The sequence below is a fragment of the Lathyrus oleraceus genome, chromosome 4 (genome assembly GCF_024323335.1).
Source record: "Lathyrus oleraceus cultivar Zhongwan6 chromosome 4, CAAS_Psat_ZW6_1.0, whole genome shotgun sequence".
Taxonomy (NCBI): domain Eukaryota; kingdom Viridiplantae; phylum Streptophyta; class Magnoliopsida; order Fabales; family Fabaceae; genus Lathyrus; species Lathyrus oleraceus.
In genome coordinates, this window is record NC_066582.1 from 345,427,371 (window position 1) to 345,448,879 (window position 21,509).

Below are 21,509 nucleotides of genomic sequence, written 5' to 3' on the forward strand. Positions count from 1 at the left end.
AAGTGCACAGTTCTATCGCGTAGTTTTAAAAGATATCGATCCCACAGGGACTTATGAATCGATATACCGTTATCTAAGGTTACTTCGTAAAGCTAAGGCAAGTAGTACTTTGATTGTTTGGGGGAAAAGCTAAAACTAAAATAAGATCTAAAATAAATATCTAATAAGCGGATATCGGTATGTAGTTCGTCGTAATTAGGGAATCAAATCTTCGTTGGTTTCTTGGTTTTTAAAATAAATCCTTTCAGTTGACGCTATTGTTTAAAAGTCTTATCTCAAACTCTCGCTTTGTTGAATAAACTATGATTTTATATTAACGTAGCTGCCACTTATAGTTAAGTCAAAAACCACTTTTTGAAAACAATAGAATCCGTAGAAACTCTTTTTAAGAAAACACTAATCGTTTAAACACCCTTATCTCAAACTCTCGCTCTGTTGACTTAGGTTATATAACTAAATTCAAATGCTTAACTCTCGTCCTCACATTCAATCTTTAAAAATACTTTTTGAAAAAGATTAGAATTTAATTAACTCCAAAAATTGCTCTCGCCCTGATCTAGAATTAATGTCCAATTTACACTGTCCAGTCAAAAACTCAAACTCTCGCTCTGTTGCTTTTAACTTCTTTATGTCTTTTACTTTCGTACAAAAACCTTGTTATTAAACCTGTAAATTGGGACCGTAAAAAGATTGATTTATTTTTAAATGTAATTAAACCAATTTGGTTTTGATTCCTTCATTCCGCTTACTTTACATACCGATACCTAAATAAATTAGCCAGACATGCTAAACAGACTTAAATAATTATCATGCATAAACAGATTCATCTCAGGCAAGTAATATAAATAAATAGTAAAGCAGGGCATATATAAATTCAAACAATAATTAAAGAACCTGAGAAATTAAATAGCAGTCTTGAACACTCCACCACAGGCCGACTGGATTTGTTCTTGAATTCTTCAATCAAACAGAAAAATAAAAGCGAAGGAATAAAAAACTAGATTCTAACGTAAGGTTAGATCCGGTGAAAGGTACACAATAGTTTCCGGTGTAGAAACTACTGTGCGAAAAATTACTTAATTGCTGGAAAAGAAAATAGAAATTGCAAAGGAAACAATATAAAAATCGTAAAAGCAATGCTGTAAAAAATGTGCTTGTACTGCTGGAAGAGAAAAAATGCAAAAAAAAAGAAAACGGAGAAGAAGTGTGGAGCCGAGAGCTTTCCAAAAAGCTACTATTTATACTGCTACTTTTTGTAACTGCCTCCAAGGGTTTTCCGTGTACACGGTCTTCACGTTCCAAGGGTCAAGCGTGGAAGTAGCTTAAACATGGTCTGTTGCGTTCCTGGTGCCAAAAATATAGGGGAATGGTGTGACGTCCGTCACACCATGTGTGACGCTCGTCACACAAGTGTGTAAAGCGTGACGCTCGTCACAGCCTTTGTGACGCTCGTCATAGGCACAACGCCTGTGCTTTTTGGGCTGGGCTTTGGCCTTTATATTTTTGCTTATTTTTATTCCTTTTTGCACCTCCTTTTCTTCCTTTTTTACTTGTGCTTCAAATAAACCACATGAGATAAATAGAAAGAAAATACCGCATAATATCTAATAAAATGAAATAAATTGAAGTAAATAATAATATAATTTAATTAAATTGAGTCCAAAAATGTGATATAATTTCATGTTATCAAGTTCAAACTCCAAGGATTCATTTCCCTTTCCATCTCAATTGATCACTACAAGCAAGAGGAGGAAGAATCAAGCAAATCTAGATCAAGATCAAGCTGAATTGGAGCTACTCGAAGGTTGGATTTCAGAAACTTCATCTCTTCGATTCTCTCTCAATTCTTCACTATTATTTGTGATTTTTGGTTGGTTGAAGTCCTATAAATGTAGGCAACAAGATTGAGTTGCTTTGAGGTTAAATCGAAGCAACTCAGTTCATGATCCTCAAAATTCAAATCCCCGTATCTTTTTATATACTTGGAATTGGAGAAAATTGAGGTCGATTCGTGATCTTGAGCATTTTCTCTTCAAATTTGTGTCCTTCTTTTTTATTTTTCATGATGTTTAGGTTGGACCAGTCCGATGGTCCTCATTGGAGAAGATGGCCGGAGCTAGGGCTCCGGTGGTGTGTTGGCAAGGCTCCAACCATCTGATCTTGGTCCAACATTTTAATCTTGGCCCTTGGTTTTGATTACCACGCGTGTGGCGCTTTGAATCAAGTCCGCCATGGATAGCGCACGCATGACCATCAGATCTGCAACCTCAATTAATGAGGGAGATCCGATGGCCATTGTTTTTTTGTATTGTTTGATTTTTCATTTAATTGCTTTATTTTGTTTAAATGATATTAGTTTCATTTTTAACCCAAAAAATATGGGACTTTCACTAAAAATCTTTAAATATTTTTCTCTTTCATTTTCTAAATTAAAAATATTTTTTGTATTAATTTTGATATTTTTCATGAATTAAATGTTTTTGTACATATTTTTAATTGTTTAAAAAAACTTCTGACTTTTCAAAAATCATGAAATTTTTTGTCTAGGGTCCTTTGACCTTGTTTGACCTAGGATAAATCTCTTGGCCATTTATTTGGTGTTTTGAAGAGATTTTAGATTTTGACCAAAATAATTTGAATTTTAATGCATTTTTAATTTGATATTTAATTGATTACTTGTGTAAAAATTATGTTGAGCCATTTTTATGGTCTTGTGATGTTTGACTATTTGTTTGGGCCTTGGTCAAGGTTGATTTGACTTTTGTTAGATTAAAATCATTGGATTTAGGGGATTGATGAAATGTACATTTGATCTCCCAAAATGAATGAATGAATTTAATTTGATAAGATTCCTCCCATGACCAATTTGTGTTTCTCTCACTTTCCCTCCCTCTTCATCTTCATCCTTATTCTTTCTCATTCCTTTCATTGACCAATAACGTCTCAATATCCTAAGGCTAATTGGTTCATGAATGACTTTGTGTCAGATGAACCAATGCAAGTATGGATGAGATAAGTCCATCCCTTTTGATATTTTCTTTTAGTGTGTGGTATGTTTTAGGAGTTTGGTTCATTATGCCAAATCTCTACCATGCATTAACACCTAAATTTTTATTGCCCAACCTCAAATAGTTGTGTCTTCTATATAAGTCCAATTACGATTGCTTAACATAGAGCTAAATTTGATCCCAAAGGCATATAATTCTAGTAAGTGAGATTGTAAGTCTCCCATATTTCATGGTATTGTGTAAAAACTTGGCCTTTTTCCTTCCCATGGAAGATGTCTTGGTTCAAGGATCCATGCTTGTGAATAGATGGTTGAGTGTTCCCCAAAGAATGACTTAATCAATTAAAAAGCAAAACATCACTAACAGTCAATTAACCTTGACTAACATTTGACTAACTATTGTTAATATTGCTTTACTTTCAAGTCATTTACGTTATGCAATTTAATTTCTAGTCATTTATCATTCATTTCCATTTACATTTTATTTAACTTGTTTATGTTTATGCCATTTTCACTTTGCTCATTTGAGCCATATCTTGTGATTGTATATATTTGTTTGTGTATGTTGATTTTTTATGGTCTTAGGACCTTAAAATACTTAATAAACAACAAAAACCCTAAAAAATGTTTGGTGGACTGTTGATATTGATCTGAACTTTTGGACTTAGAACTAGGCAACATTCCTTGTGCAAAAAGGACTTGGCTAATGCCAAAATTCTTAGAATTGTGAACTAAGCCTTCATCTGATGCAAGTTTTGAGGATTTATTTGAACTCATCTACTACATTGTCTTAATGCCAACTGTTAATTTGATCTTGTGTCTAATATCTTATTCTGAGTTGATCAAGGAGTATTTATCTGATACATGAGAAGACAAAGAAGACTGCTAGCTGTGGGATTTGCTTGCTTGGATGTGGCTATCTTTATTTGATGCCTTGATCTTCATGATGTCTAATATTTCCAATTGCTTGATTAATTATTGCTTGATTCAAAGTCCAAAGGGAAAATTAATTTTCTATATGACATTCTTTTCTGTTGGATTGCATCCCATTGGTCAGATCTTTTCAACTCTTAACTTTTAATTTTATGCTTACGATTAGTCTCTTTATCTCCCCCACTTCTTTAATTTCAAAATCTCTCCCCTTTTCAAAAAAATTCTTTGCTTGTGATTTCAAATCTAGACCTTATTTCAAATAAAAACTCTGGCCTTTGGCATTGAATTTTTGAACTCTTTTCTTAAATAAAACCTGTAAGTAAATCTAATCATATTGACTTAAAATTTCAAAAGACAAAAGGAACTAACACTCATTCAAACTTTTGGGCCCTTTGTGTCTTTTTTCACTTAAATTTTGATTAAAAGCAACCCACACATTTTGAAATTGTTACCACGAACTATGAGGTTTTGATCCCTCCTTTTTATCTTGGTACGTAGGCACAAGTCCGAAGTTCTTGTCAAACATAAAAATATAATCAATGAATTCTTTTCTCATCCCCATACTCTATTTTTTTCAAACATATTTTATACCAAAAAAAAATACACACATAAAAGGGCTCCCTAGGAGTATCTAGGACACTTTGGGTGCTAACACCTTCCCTCTGTGTAACCAACCGCCTTATCTGTAATATCTGGCATTTTATTAGTTTTGATTTGAAAACTTCTTATCTTTGGGTTTTGTTCGTACTTTTCCCTTTTCCTTTGGAAATAATAAAAGCGCGGTGGCGACTCTGGTTTTATTGACGTTAAGCTTATCCATAGCTTGACGGTCATGAACTTACCGCTACATATACCCTTTTAGGACGCCTAATGAAAAATATGCATTTATCCCAAGAGTTGTTTGGCTTGTACCCAGACATTTAATTCCTTCTTTTTCGGTCTAACCATACAGTGAATCAGTGATACCATGTCTTAGACCCCTCACTTGTGGTTCATGCCACCTTTCCCTCTATGGTACATATTCCATTTCTCCCATGGATTCCAATATACCTTTACCTTTAGTTTCAAACTATACCTTTTCAGTCACTTATTACCAAAACCCCGATTCTTTGAATTTGTTCATTCATCCATTCATCTCCCCCGATGCATTCATATTATACTTTCATTCACTTCATGTGATACGCCCTATTATTTGAGCCAAATACATAATCTCTTTGAGCTCCATCTTGTATCTCTTTGTGAACCAAGATCCGATTTGTTCGTCTTGTCAGACTTTGTTGCTTAGAGGAACATCTCCTTACTTACTTTGCATCCGTATACAGGAAATCCTCTTTCTTTTCGGTTATTCCAATTTATAGGGATACCATGCCACGACCCCCTCACTTGTTGGTTCATACCAGTTTTACTCTTGGGTTCATATTTTACCCCTTTTTGGTGTTCAAATCACATTATCCTTTAGTTTATACCATACATTTATCACAATTCTTTTCATCTCCCACCACTAGTTCTTTGAACTACGGAGCTATGAATTCCTCACTGCACTATGAGGATAAGTAGGAATGAGGGCCCCAATCCTCACCGAACACTTTATTTATTTCTTTTCCTTTTCCCCCATTCTTTGTGAGTAATCTTTAGATAACACCCATTCGAGCTAGAACAATTAAAATAGTTACCATGGAGTACCGTGGATGTTAGGGGTGCTAATACCTTCCCCTTGCATAACCGACTTCCTTACCCATCATATCTCTTTCACCGGGTTTTATTGATGTTTTTCCTTTCGTTCGGGAATAAATAAAATTCGATGGAGACTCTATTGTATGTTGGAGCGTGCGATACATTCAGGTATATTTCCGCTAGCTTCAGCTGGCAACTCTGTTGGGGATTGTGCTTCTTGGAGCATTTCCTAGTCGCTAAAAGGAGTCGAACCTAGTTTTGTTTGCTTCTCCGTTTCATTGGGTGCTTACTTTTATTGTTTTACTCTCTTTATTTATTGCATTCTTTATTTCTTTAAATATTTTTTATTATGGATATTATCTGTTATACTCTCTGTTGGGTTGGGGTTGATGCTACATGAGTGAAGCTCTATACCCAAGCTGAATACATACACAGGATAGACTTGTGGATAGTCGTGGACACTTGCGTTTTGCATGTTGGGCTGTCACAAGAGCCACACCTAGACTAGATTCACTTGGAAGTACTTTTGTCCTGTGAGAATTCAATGCATGGTATTTTCATTTCGAGTCGATGACTCTGGGAGACCTTATAGGGACTACCTTCTGAAGACTAGAACCTACATGTGAGGGGGATATGGGTTTTTCTGAAGGAAACCATAGACTCTACATACCTTATTCCCATGGACGTCGGACCTTTGATCCTGCATCAAACATTATACACAGATTATCCGGATTATTCTACGTTGGTAACATACATTATTGCATTGTTGTACATATGTGAGAGTTTTGAACTTGAGTTCATGTACCATCAAGGTTTTGAATCTATGAATGCTTCATAATTATATGCATCTCATTCCCTCATTCATTTACATTTCATGCATGTTAACCATAAAGCTCACCTTATCCATTCCTCCATCAGAAAGACAACGATTCGCCGACACTGATCATCGAAGAGTCATGGAAAAGGGTAAAAGCATTGACAAAGCTGACATGGTCTTGGGGTTATTCTTGGATATTCTGACAACGAACTGCACAAATCAGGTAATGATTGATGAGAAAGTTGAGGACAGTCTGAAGAAGGATAACAAACAGAAGGTAGCCGCAGGCATTCTACCACTTTTTCACATTTTCTACCTATACTGGTTAATGTTGGGGAAATTATACCTAAACAGATCGAACCTGATAAGTTTCCTTACAGCCGTAAGCATGACCCTCAAGCCACACGCGGATACCATGCTGGATACGTATGGCATTCTACATAAGCTTGTCATTTTCTCAAAGCCAAAGTTCAAGAACTCATCGATCAAAATTTGTTGTTAATACCTTAGAATTGGCATTAATTTTGTAAAACAAATAATGTAATCATCTCTGTTGTTTTAATATGTTGGGTTGAAGAAGTTCAACATCTGGACCAACATGTCATGTACGATGTCACGGCATCATGCCTGTGACATCGTACATGTGTAGAAAACTGAATTAATTAATTCAGTATATATTCTGGGATTAGTGAGGATATTTGGTGAATATCCTAACTTCCATGTGGAGGTCTTAAAGACTCAATCAGAATATATAGGCTCTAAATATGGAGATATATATGGAGAGATTTTAGGAACTAAAAGATTGAAGACCTTATTTGTAGCAGAAATTTTCTGTTGACTTTGTAACAGCAAAGAAGAAGTTTGCTGCGATTTCTGAAGGCTCAAATCCAGTTGGGTGATTACGTTATAAATAGCATATTGTAACCTAGTATTTGTAAGCCTCTTAGAATGACAAATTAGGGGCGTGTGTGAGGTGAACCTCCCAACCTGTGGGAAGGTTACCATGTGTTTCTCAGTGTTCAAAGCTGAGAGTATTTGTAACTCAAAGCCTGTAGGCAAGAGTTGTTATGGTCTTGAACGAAGTTGTGAAGCAAGTTCAAGTTGTTTAACATTACATTGTTTGTGTAGTGATAGGAATGGAAACTGGAGGTTTCTATCTAGGAGTTCCTAGGTATAGATTGCATTGGGTAGGGATTAAGTGAAGAGTTGTAAACGGGGGAGTTTAACTCTGAATTAATACTGCTGATAGTGGATCTTCTTCCTGGCTTGGTATGCCCCCAGAATAGGTGATGTTGCACCGAACTGGGTTAACAATTTCCTGTGTTTGTTTACCTTCTGAATGTTATAATCTTGTCTGCCATAACTCAGCTTGTATCTCAGTCTGCTTATCAAGATAATTACAGACCTGATACATAGCCTTCTGTTTGAATGTCAATCATAATGTTTTGACATTCATCATTAACAACATATACTGAATAATAGGAAGGTCGGTTTTTCTGCTTCAGTTCAGTATTTATTTTAGTCTGGTTATCAAGAGGATAACAGACCTGGGCAAAGGATCATTGTGAAACTGTCAAACTGGATGTCTTGACAGTTAGTCATGTATGTTGATACTGAAGTAGAGACTGGTTAGTCTTTTACAATACAACAAATTTAGCACAGACTATTTTTCAGGAACATAACTGAATCAGCATGAGGTATATGTTCTGACTGTCAGACAGAATGTTGTGACATTCATTCCTGACAGCATGTGCTAAATTGTAGGGTGATTAGTTTTTCTGTTTCAATAATTTTCTCAGGCTATTCTTTAGGAATCCAACAGCTGAGCAAAAATCCAGGAAACTAACAACTGAACTACATTTAATGAACCTAACAAATAGCCTATTTGTTAGCACCCTAATAAGTGGAAATTAGATTAACTTGTTCAACCTTTATTTTAGGAAATACAAGTACAAGGCCAACAAACTGGAATAATGTAACAGATGATGTTCAAATCACTACTGAGACATCTTGCTGATAACTGTGTAGGAAAATAACAGAAGTTAGAGCTATGGTTGATCTCTACTGAGTCTTTCTACCAGATGCACAGAACTAGGTGTTCCTCCATTCTAGGGTGACATAGAAGCAGATGTCGTGACATCTGTGATCATGTGTATATTAGTACAGGGTTTAAATTGTATAACTGTCTTGCTGTATTAGTGACAATGTTGGATAAGATGTTATGACTTGGAGTAGAACATCTGAATTCTGACTGCGCCAGAATTTCAAATGGTATCAGAGCAGGCATCCTGTTCTGTTTCTGGATGAGATCCATGGGTGATACTTTCTGGTATCTTGCAAGGAGTTATGTTAGTACTGATGTTGGAAATGTGGAAGGTTCGGTGATGTCCCTGAATGGTCCCTTGAAGTAGGTGGATGGACTATTCCTGACAGGAACTATGTGCACCTGCCTCTGGAGATTGGCAATTGGCCTGTCTGTGGGACAGCTGTGCTAGTATTGAATCATATTCAAACTTGGTCTGGTCTTGGAGGCTGATCTGGTGACGTGTGTGTTCATAGGTTGAGTTGTATTATGATTTCCGCTGCATAATACCTGGCAAAACTCAAACTCTGATGTAGTTTCCCCTCAAGTGGATGAAAGGCTGTTGTACTCAAGATTTCATCACAACCTACTGAAGATGTCAAAGATACTTGAGTCTCCTCAAGTCCACTCATCATGACGTCCCCACTTTAGGATGGTAAGAATCACCTGATCACTGATTCTTTTACTCTCTTGGGTAGTGTATATGAAGACCTTGAATATTTTCAAGGAGGGTTGTTCCAAGGAGGTGGAACTAATGTTCTATGTGATGTTAGAACATGTTGCTCAACAAGTATGCAGCTACTGGTTGAAGAGCAGATGTTTTTAGGTGTCAAACAAAGAGATATTTTTGTTTGGAACCTACTCCTGACCTGGAAGAGGAGACATCTGTGTGTGCTAAGTTGACAAGGGTAGGGTCAACTGTGTGTATGCTCAAGAAGGTCACTTTTAGAAGTCTGATCTCTAGAAGTGGAGTTGGTTGAGATGTGACATTATGCAATCCCTGTTGTGTGCCTTATTCCTGTAGATTGATCAGGGTTGGATAGTTGTTCCCTGAAGTACTATGTTGTGTTGGAAGACAAGTCCCCTGGATGTTAGAAGTCAATAATGGGGTAACCTGACTGCTATTTCATTTAAGAGGATTGGGACCATGAATCTTGTTATTCAAACACCACGCTCAGAAGTGGAAGTTCTTTCAATGAGTGAGAATATGAAAATTCAGTGGTTGGTTGAGGTAGTATGCTCTGGCAATGCATATCTACTATTAACTGGTGTTGCTTTGTTGTCACTAGTACTTATGGTCAGCTGGAGTCTGATTGGTGTGATTGAAGTATGTATAGGTATAACTCATAGAGTTAGTTGCCACTGGTAGGGATGGTGTATGTCATGTTGAGACATTTGTGTACAATGCATGGATATTGGTGTGGAGTCTTCATGATTGTTAATTTGAGGGGGAGTTTTGGTTAACCTCCTCACGTTTGGTCAGCCTAGGGTCTAGTTGGCTGTTGACCTGTGTCACATGGGTTCTGGTTGTTGTGTGACACATTTGCAAGGAAGGATTCATCTCTCTCATTCCTAAGGGTGAATCTAATCTGGAAAGATTCTCAAAACTATTGAGGTGCTTGCAAGCAGAAGATGTTGACACAAGAAGAGTATTTTCAAAGTATTCTTATGGTGGAAGTATCTGAAAGGATAATTGGGAAAGGATTTAAGATCAATGTCTACTTGTGCCAAGTACAAGTATTTAATTGATTATCCTTGGAGCTCCAGATAACTGATGTTCTTAAAGATGTTGGAACATCTCATCTTCAAGATCCTGTGTAGAATCACAGGAAGGATAGTACATTGGTTTATGATCTATCTCTTTGGTGGCAGCAAGAGCATATGATCTCTGAAAAGGTTTCCTGGAAAGAAACATGTTCAGCCTTGGTGTGTACAAGAAGAAGAAGACATCATAGTCCTGATGGTGGTTACTTGGATCAGTTTATTTCTGATCTAGGTAAGGAAGTGCATTGGCTAATGCACACTGTGGAGTTAAGAACAAGTGGCAACATTCTTGACAGCATGGAAACAACCTTGCTTTAGGAAGTGGAATCCTTGGTATAGCTGAAGGGTTAGTCTCTAGCTGGTCCTTCTGAAGACTCATGCATCAAAGTGTCTGATGTCTTCGGAGAAGAAGTAGGAATTCATCAAGGTGTGAGCTTGGATGACTTAACTGCAAACCTGCAGGATGGAGGTTGTTTACTCAAACTTGGTTCCACAATCAAGTCTATGAGAGCATTGAACTCTTGTTCTGTGTAGGGAGGAAGTTCTTTCAAGTGGCAGAAGAAGGAGCTGAATTCAACAGCTAGATGTTAAAACACAATGTTGTGACATTTGGTTCAACATCAGAATCTTAGTTGGTGAAGTGGCACATCAACTTAAGTGAGAAGGGTCTACAGAGTTGTAGATTGGGTACTTCAAAAAGGATCGTTCTCATTGCAGTTCTTTGGAGTTGCTGGATGGAGAAGATGTTACATGTTCATGTCTTAGAGAATCTAAGTTTTGTTTAACATGTAGCTTGAAGTTCAAGTCTCACTTGAAAGGTCAGATATCTTTGGGAGAAGTCTGATAAACTTGGAGAGGTCAAAAAGTGGCATTTGACGTTTTCATATGAGGATTCATGAAGGAGGTAATCAACCAGTGGCATTTGGTCTATATCAGAAGTGAGTTCGAAGAATCAAGATAATCAACATATGGCAACTGATTATTCTTGAGGAAAGTCTGAGACAAATTACTTTTGAGCAGAAAAGTAGTAAGTTGAAGACAAAAGGAGGTGTTTTCTATTCAACTCTTGGAGCTTGTGGTAGGAGTTCTAAGCTATCTATGGAAGATTATCTCTTGTAATGGGCTGAGAATGTATATGTCCCAATTTGTGTCTGGTTTCTTTTGGATTAAGCTGGTGACTCAGTGATATCTGAAGATTATCAGATGGTGTTCTTTGTTATGTTGTGAGGATGTCCTAACTAATGTTAGAACATTTTGTGAAGTGGATTTCTGTTCTGGTTAGAAGAGAGATTGACACAGAGTGTGGATGTGTTCAGCCAAGAGGGTTGAACAGAGGGTGTGCTCTTGAAGACATGAAGATGCGTCTTATGTTTTCCATTCATCAAGTTGTCTAGGTTCTCTTTGAATCAGGAAGTATGTGAAGGTCCAACTTTGGGGTGTTGGATATGTTCATGTGTGATCTCCAAGTTTCAAGAGGAGAGTTGGTTGTTCATGACAGGGGGAGTTCTGTCTTTGTGCTGCAAGTAATCATCAAGCTTGTGGTCTATGTGTTCTCAGATGACAAGGTATGGCACCTTGTTAGTTATTGGGATGATGTGATGTGTGTCAAGGCTGAGGGAGCAGAAGAATGTCTGATCGGATGTCATGACATTGCCTTGGATAATATTGTTATTTCCTTCTGAAACTTACAGTCATGAGGAAATATGGATGTGATGTGCCTGAGTGTTACAATTGTGTGGTACAGGGGGAGTAACCATCTACTGGTGTTTGTGATTTTGTCTTTGGTGGTGCCAGATGTCAAGTTTCTACTGGAGGTACGAAATTGGTCTTAGGAAATGTTGATAGGAAGAATACTTGAAGAATGCAGGCAAAAGCCGCGTTGAATGTTAAGACATCGCGTGCAACGTGTCTGACTGCATATATCGAATAGTCTCCATGCACTGGAACTGTTGTTTTGGAAAAGAAACAGTCAAGAGCTATAAAAGGTATTCAAAGATAGTCTGAGATTTTGTGGTGATTCTCTGACTGTTTCTCAGCAAATATTAATGAATCTTGACCAAGCATTTATTCCTACCGTTAATTCCTAAGCACGGGCTGGACTATTTAAATGATGTAACAACACTCCTCTTCTCACAAGATAAACACTCCATTCCCTCTAAACCATGGGGTAGGTTAAGGTTTGGGCAAACTGCGCCTGGATCTGGTTCTGTGATAGGTTCGTTTACAAATGTTTAGCTAAAAAGGGGGAGAGAAATATTGTCCTGAGAATGTACCAGAAGCAAGAAAAATGTGGTAGCAAGCAGAAGTTGGCTTCAGGCACCAAAGTCACTAATTGTGTATATCACTTGTGTCTTGTGATCTGAGTTAAGAGGACAGTTGTGTCTGGTGATCTGAGTTACACTATCTATGTACTCAGCATTACATATTCTTCAGGAAGCTCTACTGTTGAGGGGAAGGATTTTGATGCAACTGATTCTTGTAGCTCTACTTCCTCATGTACACCAACTTTGGTGTTTGTGGTGGTGGAGATAATGACAGAGGCTTATTTGTTTTAGCTAAAATTTGCCAAAGGGGGAGATTGTTAATACCTTAGGATTGGCATTAATTTTGTAAAACAAATAATGTAATCATCTCTGTTGTTTTAATATGTTGGGTTGAAGAAGTTCAACATCTGGACCAACATGTCATGTACGATGTCACGACATCATGCCTGTGACATCGTATATGTGTAGAAAATTGAATTAGTTAATTCAGTATATATTCTGGGATTAGTGAGGATATTTGGTGAATATCCTAACTTCCATGTGGAGGTCTTAAAGACTCAATCAGAATATATAGGCTTTAAATATGGAGATATATATGGAGAGATTTTAGGAACTAAAAGATTGAAAACCTTATTTGTAGCAGAAATTTTCTGCTGACTTTGTAACAGCAAGGAAGAAGTTTGCTGCGATTTCTGAAGGCCCAAATCCAGTTGGGTGATTAGGTTATAAATAGCATATTGTAACCTAGTATTTGTAAGCCTCTTAGAATGACAAATTAGGGGCGTGTGTGAGGTAAACCTCCCAACCTGTGGGAAGGTTACCATGTGTTTCTCAGTGTTCAAAGCTGAGTGTATTTGTAACTCAAAGCCTGTAGGCAAGAGTTGTTATGGTCTTGAACGAAGCTGTGAAGCAAGTTCAAGTTGTTTAACATTACATTGTTTGTGTAGTGATAGGAATGGAAATTGGAGGTTTCTATCTAGGAGTTCCTAGGTATAGATTGCATTGGGTAGGGATTAAGTGAAGAGTTGTAAACGGGGGAGTTTAACTCTGAATTAATACTACTGATAGTGGATCTTCTTCCTGGCTTGGTATGCCCCCAGAGTAGGTGATGTTGCACCGAACTGGGTTAACAATTTCCTGTGTTTGTTTACCTTCTGCATGTTATAATCCTGTCTGCCATAACTCAACTTTTATCTCAGTCTGCTTATCAAGATAATTACAGACCTGATACATAGCCTTCTGTTTGAATGTCAATCAGAATGTTTTGACATTCATCATTAACAACATATACTGAATAATAGGCAGGTCGGTTTTTCTGCTTCAGTTCAGTATTTATTTTAGTCTGGTTATCAAGAGGATAACAGACCTGGGCAAAGGATCATTGTGAAACTGCAAAACTGGATGTCTTGACAGTTAGTCATGTATGCTGATACTGAAGTAGAGACTGGTTAGTCTTTTACAGTACTACAAATTTAGCACAGACTATTTTTCAGGAACATAACTGAATCAGCATGAGGTATATGTTCTGACTGTCAGACAGAATGTTGTGACATTCATTCCTGACAGCATGTGCTAAATTGTAGGGTGATTAGTTTTTCTGTTTCAATAATTTTCTCAGGCTATTCTTTAGGAATCCAACAGCTGAGCAAAAATCCAGGAAACTAACAACTGAACTACATTTAATGAACCTAACAAATAGCCTATTTGTTAGCACCCTAATAAGTGGAAATTAGATTAACTTGTTCAACCTTTATTTTAGGAAATACAAGTACAAGGCCATCAAACTGGAATAATGTAACAGATGATGTTCAAATCATTATTGAGACATGGTTGATCTCTACTGAGTCTTTCTACCAGATGCACAGAACTAGGTGTTCCTCCATTCTAGGGTGACATAGAAGCAGATGTCGTGACATCTGTGATCATGTGTATATTAGTACAGGGTTTAAATTGTATAACTGTCTTGCTGTATTAGTGACAATGTTGGATCAGATGTTATTACTTGGAGTAGAACATCTGAATTCTGACTGCGCCAGAATTTCAGTTGTGTTTTACGCCTGTGACTGCTAAGGCACCAATTGAGAAGGAGTTTGAATACAAGGGTCCTCCGATTCATGTGCGAGTTCTTATACATGTGGAACAACCTACTATGCAGAATCATAATCAAGGACGTCACTCTGGAATGCCTTTGGCCTATCCTGGGACATCGTCTTCTAATGCCGTCGCACCTCAGTAAACCTGTATTGGGGCACCTTATGTCTCATTTGGGGTTCATTACGGTCATACTTCTAATCAGATAGTCAATCCTGGATTGGTGCACTCTGCTCAAATGTTCACACTAGTGGCTACTCCTCAAATTCCTTCTCAGTTACAATTACCTTTGGTACCCATGCTATGCTACTCATTTCCACATGGTGTTACGTCCCAGTACCAGCAGACCTTTCAGGTTCAGACACTGAAAAGTCAACAAACTACGCCATGTAACCATCAAGAGCAGAGGCATACCAGACGTTATGGCAGGAAGCGTCCTCAACGTGATCTGATCCCTATGACATATGCTCAGCTGCTACCTTACCTTGTCCTGCAAGGACTCATTGTTCTAAGAGATATTCCGCTTGCCACTTCCCCGTATCATGCAAATCACAATCCTAATGCCTCGTGCACCTACCATGTCGGGCATATAACACATTCTACTGAGAATTATTGGCCACTCAAAGCTAGGGTACAAGAACTTATGGATCAGGAGGTTTTGACTTTCACAAAAGAAGGGCCTAATATCAAGACTGAGGAAGGTGAGTCCAGTCATTGATAAAGAATGCTCATAACTAAGGTTACATCTGTAGAAGAATGATGAGACCAATCACGTCAGCAATCATGGTGTCTTTTAATCTTTCCATTTGTAATATTTTCGTGTTTGTCAATATATTGTTCAATTGTGGATTTGTTTGTTTTTTAATAATGATCATAATGAAATAAACGTTCATGTTTTGAATAAATCCATTCGTGTTCACTCATACTTTACTTATCAGTATCAAACTGTTGCTCAAACAAAATCAAAAGAGAATGATGCAATAAAGTATGCAAGATCGTTGCCTGTATGCTTTACAATAAGACCGTGCTGATGATGTAAGGCATTGTTGAATCCCTAAACACCAGAGATATAAGGAAGTTAATCCCCAGCTAACCCCTTTGGGCATTGAAGTAGGAGTTCCTTTCTTTATACACATACAACTCTCATGTTTAACCGGGGGCAAGGTGGTCTTCAGTTAGTTTGAACTTGCGTTCAAATTTCAGAAGGAGAATATCTCATCAAGTAATCACTCAAATCATATCCTTCTCAAGAGGATGAGATCATAAATTCAGAATGGTTATCCCTTACCAACAAAAGGAGTGAGATAGTCACGAGCCTTGCAAAAAATCAAACAATAAAGTGTCACAGGATTTTCTCCAATATTTTTAAAAAAATGAAAATCAAATGAAAAAAAATCAACCAAAATCCCGCTAAGTCGAAAGCTTGAAAACAAGATTGACTCAGACAAAAGTTAGGGCATCCCATTGGACTTCGAATTCCAAAGGATCAATCCAAGCAAAATAAAGGGAAGTAAAACATAAAAACAAGTGGATCAACAACCAAAATCCTCAGTAAAGGGAAAATCTATGTGACTGCAAACAAAAGTAAAAGGTGAGTGGTTATCGCTCCAAACTCTCATTGGGTTCCATAACTATTTTTGACAATACCCAAAATCCTTTTCTGAAAGATGAATGCTTGTTTCGAGCTAACTGAACGTATGACTGGAGAACATCACAGAGAATGGGTGGGTTAAAATAGGTTTTGATCCTTGAACCCTTTCTTTCTAAAACCGTGAACCAGACCATGTGAAAACCCTCAAAAGACCTAATTGAATCATTATTTATTTTGAAAGCATACTATGGTAAGATCGTGTTAAGTTGACTCCTAAAGATTTGCTTGTCAATTGTATTGATATTGATATGGCATTTTAATCAGTGATTCATTCACTAGATGTCATAATCTTAATAAACACATTTGAGTTTCAAAACTTCCATGAGCATGACATTACAACTATCATTTTCAAAATAAGCATTTTACATGAGAACAATCACTTGACATCAAGAAAGATTACATGAGGGGAAGATTGAACAATTTCCTGATATCCCATAGCTTAGATCTCTTCATGAGTCAGTCAATCTAGGGCAACCACGTCGAGATTCTACCAATCTCTCTTAATTAGCCGGATAAGGGAAAAAGTTACTTCAAGGCTCATATTGGGGCAGACCACCTCAAGAGCATGAGAAGTCAATCACTCCAAAGATGGTTAATCAAGAGGATACAATTTCAAGATGTTAGGGCAAGCCAATTTGAAATCTCCAGATAATGAGTGTACTCCACGACTGGTGACTAGGGGTAATTTGTGCAGATGCCCAGTATATTAGGGCAGAGGAATGCTACGTAGGTACAAGCTCTCTCCATCTTTCAGGCATAATCCAGATGTGTGACAACAACTGTCGAGCTTGAAGTAGATGTCGGAGAATTATGTCTGTATGATCTTATCCTAGCCCAAAATTCCCACCGACCTCTATATAAGCATCTGGCTTAACCATTGCATAAATCATCGTCATGCATAAATTAGGTCCTTTCACTCATGCATATCATACATATAACATAACATGAAACCATTCAAACGAGAAAAGTCAAAAGCCCGGTTCTTATTGTCCCACCTAAAGCCTAACCTTTTCTTAGAAAACCACAAAATTCTCATCGCAATAGGACCATTCTCAACGAGCAAATTCGTGGATACATTGGTATTTAATCCTCTTCTACCTTGAATACCTGAAAAGCTTCCGCAATTCTTGTATTCAGGTTCAAGAAGTATAAATAAGAGCAACTGTTGTACCCCAAAATTTCCCTTCCCCTTTTCATATTTTTATTTAATCCTTAACTTGAGAATAATCTTGCGAACCTTCATGCTCCATGCATATGCATCAGTCATGCATTCACATCTGGTGGTTGATCATTGGGAATTCAAAGTATTTGGCTTGTAGAACTAGGCCTTTAGAGTGGATGAAACCCTAGAGGCTCAACTTGGGTGTTCATCTAGTGGTAGGGGATGCAAAACCCTAATGAATTGACCTTTAAAGTTTTGAATTAAAAAAGGATCCATCATGATGCTCCTCGAGAGGGTTCAAACCCTAATTTGCTAGTGATTTGGTTGAAAGGCTTCATAGTCGTTTTGTGGACCCTATCTTGACCTCTAAATCCTAGTTGGGGGTTCAAGCATCTTAATCCATTCAAAAGTCCATAATTGAAGGGGTATGCTTCATGGAAGCCTTATTATAGGGGGATTTGGTACCATGCCATTATGGGTGGCCTCATAACCCTAATTGCACTTGATTATTTCTCTATGGGTTGATTCTCCTTGAACAAGGTCCATTCAATAGTATGTGGTGCATAACCATTCACGCTGTCCTGTTGCTCCTGATCCCATAAGCCTCAGGCCCCACCTATGCATCATATGTTTGTGTCGATTGGTTTGTGCATAAGTACATGTTATGGTCTTTCATTTGGGTCACCTTTACACCTAGTATCTTGGTCATGCATTGGGTTTGGCCCATTGGATTCTTGCTAGGTCCTAATTTCCTTTTTTTGTTTGGTACATGCTAAGATCCTTGTGTCTTGATAATGTAATTCCCTCAAGCCTTGGTATCTTATTTATCATTCATGTTAATCTTGATATGCCTAAGTCATTGTAGATTATCAAGTCCTTGATTTCATTCCAATTCTTGTTCATGATTCATGTGTGTCCATGTCTTCATCATTCAATCCATGTCAAGTATATTAGGATTAATTCAAGTTAAGTTCATATTCAAATCAATCCATTTGATTTATTCATTACAAAGTCAAATTCAAGTTCATATCAAATTCACCTAAACATGGTATTCATACTAAAAGAATCAAGCATCAATTTCCATTCATAAGCCATAAAAATGTTCATCACATGAAAAAAGAGATTGGCAATTTTGGCCAAGTGTTGACATTGGTCAACAATTGGCTTTTTGGTCAACTTTGACCAAAGTCAACCCAATTTTATTTTTCACAATAAATAATCAATCCTAGCCCCACTTTCATATTACATGTCCATTTTAACCTTGAGTTGACCATTTGAACTTGGTTTCCCACCTTGTGGCTTTATGCTTGAACTTGGTTACCCATGCCTTGCTTTACTTTGGTTATGGCCTTGTTTCACCTTGCCTTGGTGTCCAACTACACCAACATATGATCCTGCATCATGTATGCACAAGTAAACATTAATATACCAATCATTGATCATGCAAAAGTCATCTAAACATAATATGACAATCCTAGTTATCATTAGCTACAAGCACACATTGGCATGTCACCATTGAATTAAGCTTTAGGCATATGATGGACACATCCAAAACAGGTCATGAATGCACCCTTTGTCATATCAGGGACAATTCACTTTAATCTTGTCCCTGCTAACGTCAAACATCTAATCCAACAAACAGAACCAATATGGTCTAATGCAGAACACCTATTAAACCATACCATGCATCATGGTTCAAGTCCAATCCACTTGCAATCTAGCCTAATTCACACCTGGAGCAAGCATAAACACAAACCATGCTGATAAATCAAGTTGAAACCACGTTGTAGAATCAACGTGAAGCCATGATACACAAGGCAAAACCTACTGAATAAAACATCATCAGACTCAGGACACCACTACCTTGCTACAATGACCTTGCTTTCAACCCTTGTTGCCCTGCATCATGAAGCATACAATTTAGTAATATATTCAAGACAAGCAACGTACATCAAAGCAACAACATGCCAAGTAGCAATGCAGTTCAGTAGAAAGGCAATAATACATGACAATCAAGCATTTCACATTGCAGCCATACATAATAACACAAATCCTATCAATCAATGCAACAACCTGGCATGAGATAGCATCATAGCTTGACCTGCAACACGAATGCAAGAATCTTGTTCCTCCTGACCAATCAACCAGTTTTCTCTGCCCTGCCTTCCTCTTCAGTTATCAAGCAGAACCTGTCATTAGCAAGCAATGTGCATCGACCAACACAGATAACCTGCACTAGCTACAACCAATACACATATCATTTCCTAAACGAATTCACAAAGATTCAATTCACTGCATTAACCCAGCCTGCATTAGAGGGTAAACCTGTTCAGTAGGTCGTCATTCATGTGAAGCCCAATTCCATTTAAGTTGCAACCTGCAATAATCAGTCAAAAGCAAGAAATTGAGTAATTGAGTTAGCTCAGACTTGTGACCAATTCTTCATCACTAACTAACTGAGTTTCAATCCATTAACTAATTGAGTAAACACTTAACTCAGTGAGCCAATCTTAACCAACTCTAAGCCTCATTCCAAACCTAGAAGAAACCCAAACCTAATCCCTATTTAAACACCATCATCATCATCATCATCATTCAAACACTTTTGGTCATCACCTTCAAGCTCATAATCTCACTCTGCAAAATCTCTCAACCCTTACTAAAAGCTCTGACATAACCATTGAAACCTCTCATTGAAGCTCCAATCAGGTTGAGCTGAACCTCACTCCCCCTCACTAATTAGAACAAGAAGAAGTAGAAGAAGGAAGATGATACGCAAAGCAAAGTTTCTAATCATTGTACCTTGATAATCGTATTCCTCTGGTATTTTCTTGAGCTTCGTCTTCTTCAATTCCAACAAACACCGAATCTCTCCTCCGCTTCGATGGTTGGTGAAAAATCATTTTCTTGCTCTTTTCTTCTTGCTGTGATGTAAATCTTGGTGCGAGGAGTCAAACCCCTATGGTTTGAGCTTTATTTCCTTATCCATTAGTCTGTAATTGAAAAGTTGAGACCTAGGGTTTCCACTCTAGTCTTCTCTTATTCTTGAGGTTGGCGAAGAATTGGAGAAATCCCAGTTTAGAATGAGGACTAGGAAGATGAGATGGTTCTTGTGGTATGTTGTGTTCGACAATAGGACCTCCTTCGCCGTCGGAGGTGATTTTTGGAACAACGGAACGACGTCTCAGACCAATTTTTGAATAATGGCATGCATTTGGTGTTTTGTAGATCATTTTCATTTCAGTTGGGGTTCGGTTGGGCCCTGCGCATCTGGACCATTAACTTGGATTGACACCATACTTTTCATCACTACACCCCCTTTGAGATAGGCAGTGAAGAATGAGCCTCTACTTTGAGGCCCACCTCAAGTTCAGATCTTACTCTTCTTGGGCCAAATAATGCTGTTTGGAGCCCATTTTCCTTCTTTGTTCTTCAGTTAATTAAGAGTTTTTGTTTAGTTAATTAATTTTTAATTAGATTTTAATTAGGTTAATCAAATTTATATTTTAATTTTAGAAATTAATTAGGTTTCTTTTCTCAATTAGATTTAGTAGATTTTAGAAATTAAAATTGAATTAGTTAATATGTTTTAAGAATTTTATTTTTGATTAGATCGTAGAAATATTAGGATTATTGACTTCATTAGTTTTAATTAGGAAATCAACACTAATTAGGTTAGACTTGATTAATGGAGTTTAACTAGATTTGCTGAATAGAATTTACCCATTTTTGTGAAATGACCATTTTCCCCCTAAAAGGGCTTGTTTTACTATTTGACCCATATAACATGACATGCTCCCTTAGGAATTTTGACTTAGAATTAAATAGTTGTAATCAAGTGTTTGATTAACAAATGCTCCCTCAAGATTGATTTTGACTTAGAATTTTAAATAGTTTTAAATCAAGTCCTTGACTAACAAATGCATGATCCCTTAGGCCTGTGAGTATAACCCTAACCCTTAGATTAATATTATTCATAATTTCTAAATTAATTCCAACCCCCAATTCAAGTTGATCAAAATAAATTTTGATCAACTAAATCCGGATCTTCTATAATCCTACA

At 37.3% G+C, this 21,509-nt stretch overlaps 1 long non-coding RNA gene across 3 annotated transcripts; it reads right to left on the reverse strand.

Annotated features, from left to right (window-relative positions):
• Nucleotides 1-18,519: 18,519 nt before the first annotated feature.
• LOC127135513 (uncharacterized) lies at nt 18,520-20,626 on the reverse strand. Of its 3 annotated transcripts, none has more exons than XR_007808593.1 (5): nt 20,249-20,626; nt 19,772-19,823; nt 19,520-19,685; nt 19,310-19,345; nt 18,520-18,840 (listed from the first exon to the last, which is right to left on the reverse strand). It is a non-coding gene; the product is annotated as an uncharacterized LOC127135513 (long non-coding RNA). The 3 variants fall into 3 exon arrangements; XR_007808594.1 differs by having other exon boundaries at nt 19,129-19,345; XR_007808592.1 differs by having other exon boundaries at nt 18,520-19,345.
• Nucleotides 20,627-21,509: the final 883 nt, after the last annotated feature.